This window comes from Theobroma cacao, chromosome 1 (assembly GCF_000208745.1).
Source record: "Theobroma cacao cultivar B97-61/B2 chromosome 1, Criollo_cocoa_genome_V2, whole genome shotgun sequence".
NCBI lineage: Eukaryota > Viridiplantae > Streptophyta > Magnoliopsida > Malvales > Malvaceae > Theobroma > Theobroma cacao.
This window is the reverse complement of record NC_030850.1, coordinates 13,964,508-13,968,501: the sequence shown is the minus strand read 5'-3', so window position 1 is coordinate 13,968,501 and position 3,994 is coordinate 13,964,508.

The following is a 3,994-nucleotide window of genomic DNA, read 5'->3' as shown; positions in this document are numbered from 1 at the left end:
AATGACACAAGCCCGTAACATATCCTCCAAGGTCTGGATAGTCCTCTCTGACTGACCATCCGTCTGTGGGTGAAAAGCAGTGCTAAATTTCAATTTGGTTCCGAGAGCTTCTTGAAATTTTGGCCAGAATCGAGAAGTGAATCGAGGATCTCGGTCTGACACTATAGAAACGGGAACTCCATGTAGCCTCACAATCTCATCTATATAGAGCTGAGCCAGCTTCTCAATAGAGTATGTACTATGGACAGCTAAAAAGTGAGCGGACTTAGTCAACCGATCTACGATCACCCAGATCGCATCTTTTCCCCTCTGTGTCCGCGGCAATCCCAAAACAAAATCCATAGTTACATGCTCCCATTTCCACTCGGGAACAGGTAAAGACTGAAGTGTACCTGCTGGCCTCTGATGCTCCGCCTTAACTTGCTGACATACGAGACACTTTGCTACGAATTCTGCTACGTCTCGCTTCATACCCGGCCACCAATAATTCTCCCTGATAGTCCTATACATCTTGGTGCTTCCGGGATGTAATGCATAGGCAGATGAATGGGCTTCTTCCATGATCGCTTGTCTCAACTGGTTTCCCTCAGGAACACAAACTCGATCTTTAAACATCAAGACGTTATCCTCTCCAAATCTGAACTCACTGACTCCCCCATCGGTCAGTTTTTGAATTTCTTTTCTTAACTCATCATCAGACCTCTGAATGTCCTTGATCTGATTAAGTAACGAAGGTCGCACAATGAAGTTTGCCAATAAGGATCCATCCTCACCATTTCTCAACTGGACCCCAAGAGATTTCATCTCTATTAATGCTGGAAAATAACAACTCTGAAGTGCTGCTAAAGACGATGAAGACTTACGACTTAAGGCATCAGCTACAACGTTCGCCTTTCCCGGATGATAGTCTATCACCAAGTCATAATCTTTTATCAACTCCAACCATCGCCTTTGCCTCAAATTAAGCTCCTTTTGGGTGAGCAAATATTTTAAACTCTTATGATCCGTAAATATCCGACAATGCTCACCATACAAGTAATGCCTCCAGATTTTTAAAGCAAACACCACTGCTGCTAACTCTAAATCATGGGTAGGGTAATTTGCTTCATGCCTCTTTAGCTGTCTAGAAGCATAAGCCACAACTTTTTCATCCTGCATCAATACGCACCCCAACCCCAACTTTGAGGCATCACTATATACTACAAATCCCTTACCATTAACAGGAAGTGTTAAAACGGGAGCGGAGGTTAACCGGTTCTTTAGCTCCTGAAATCGATTCTCACAAACATCATCCCACACAAACTTAACTCCCTTACGAGTTAGACGGGTCAAAGGAGCTGCTATTAAGGAAAACCCCTGAACAAACCTCCGATAATAACCGGCTAATCCGAGGAAACTACGAATCTCCGTCACTGTCTTAGGTTGCTCCCATTGTAAAATTGCCTCTACTTTCTTAGGATCAACATATATTCCAGTTCTCGATACTACGTGTCCCAAGAATACCACTTCCTGTAACCAAAACTCACACTTCGAAAACTTTGCATACAACTGTCTTTCCCTCAAAGTTTGTAATACTATACGCAAGTGGGCAGCGTGCTCATCATTATCTCTCGAGTAAACCAGTATGTCATCAATGAACACAATAACAAACTTGTCCAAGTAAGGGTGGAACACCCTATTCATGAGATCCATAAAAGCTGCCGGTGCGTTAGTTAACCCGAAAGGCATGACCAAGAACTCATAATGACCGTACCGAGTCCTGAACGCTGTCTTGGGTACATCCTGTTCTTTAATCCTCAACTGATGATACCCAGACCTTAGATCAACCTTGGAAAACACTGTAGCTCCCTGTAATTGATCGAAAAGATCATCAATCCTCGGTAACGGATACTTGTTCTTAATGGTCATTCTGTTAAGCTGTCGGTAATCGATACATAACCGAAGTGTACCGTCTTTCTTTTTCACAAATAAAACCGGTGCTCCCCACGGAGATATACTAGGGCGTATAAAACCCTTGTCCACCAACTCTTGCAATTGTACTTTCAACTCCTTCAACTCTGCCGGAGCCATTCTATATGGAGGGATAGAAATAGGTGCGGTACCCGAAAGTAAATTAATAGGGAACTCAAGCTCTCGATCAGGAGGCAGTCCGGGTAAATCATTAGGAAATACATCAGGAAACTCACTTACTATCGGGACATCCTCTAACTTAGGTTCCCCCTTTGAAGTATCAATTACGTATGCCAAATAAGCCGGATACCCTTTCTGCACTAATTTCGAAGCTTTGATGGTCGAGATTACACAAGACAGTAATACTCGACGTTTCCCTACAAACACAATCTCTACTCCCTCTGAATTTCGAAAAACAACTTCCTTTCGAAAACAATCCACGTTCGCCCGATGTGTAGTTAACCAGTCCATACCCAATATTAGATCAAAATCTAAGATTTCTAGAGAAATTAAGTCACCCCTAAATTCTTCCTCGCCTACCCTTACCCCACAGTCTCTATAACAACTGTTTCTAACTAGCTTTTCTCCTAAAGGGGTGTGAATTACAATTTCTTCCACTAATGGTGACAAGTTTCTATCAGCAATTGATGCAAATGTGGTGCTCACATAAGACCTATCTGAGACAGAATCTATCAAAACATAAGCATCTTTATCAAATAAAGACATAGTACCTGTCACTGCTCCAGGTCGGACCTGTGCCTCATCTTCCGTCACAGCGAAAACTCTTGTCGAGGTACGAGTCCGTGGTCTCGAAGGTGGATGTGCCGGGGTATTACTCTTCACACCGGACCGTATGGCCACTCTCTGTCTCGGTGGCAACCCAGAAGAATCTTTTCTCTGTATATCAGTGCGAGCTGGTGAAGATGATGCAACTACCGTGGCTCGTCCTAACCGTGGGCAATTACTCCTAATATGACCCGTCTGTCCACATTGGAAACATCTTGTTGGCTCTCTACATAGCCCATTATGATAATTCTCACAATTTCTGCATCTGTCAAAACCTTCGAAACTCTTCCCAGAACCAGTCATAGCAGATCTGCTAAACCTCGAAGGTCTCTGTTGTGATGGTGGAAATGGAGGTCGAGGAGATGTCACGGAAACAGAAGTAGTACTCCCTGAAATCGTTGAGTTCTTGCCTCTTTTTACTAGCTGACTAAAAGACATACCAGGATTCCTCCTTTTTGCAAACTCAGTCCGAATCGTCCTATTCTCAGTCGCGAGCTTCTCAACTCGTAAAGCCATCTGTACCACCTCCTTATGCGGCTCCTTACCAGTCACTGTCATCCGCTCTCTAATCTCATTACGAAGCCCTTCCTCAAAATAACTGGCCTGATCTTGCTCAGATTTCACCAGATCCGGTACATATAACATCAACTTGTTTAAACGAGTCTTGTACTCCTCTACAGTTAGATTCCCCTGTTTCAAACTCAGAAATTCTCTCTTCTTTTCTTTCTGATGAAAATAAGTGAAATACTGACCATCGAATTCCTTGAGAAAATCGGACCACGTTTGAGGAGTAGTGGAACGGGACTTCACTGAATTCCACCAAGTACGAGCCCTCTTCTCTAATAATCTTGTAGCCACCATCAACTTCATGTCGTCGTCTAATCTCATATCAGAGAGAGTCTCTGAAACTTGATTAATCCAGTCCTTTGCCACAGTGGCATCCAACTCACCCGTGAAAGACACACAATCGAGCTGTCTAGCCTCCTTTAGCTTCTTGAAAATGGATACATCTTGTACCGGTGGTGAAACCAAAGGAGTAACTGGTGATACTATAGGTGGAACTTGACCAGTCGGAGCTCCACCAGCCATTGCGGTAAAGAAAGCTGCCAATGCCTGTGCTGCCTCAGTAGGCATGGTGGGAATACCCGTGGGTGGCGGAAGAGGTGGAGGATGTGGAGGACTATCGGCCTGCTCAGCAGCAGGTGCTGCCCGAATGGTAGACGCAGCCGATTCTTCCCCTACTGCATCTAGCTGACGA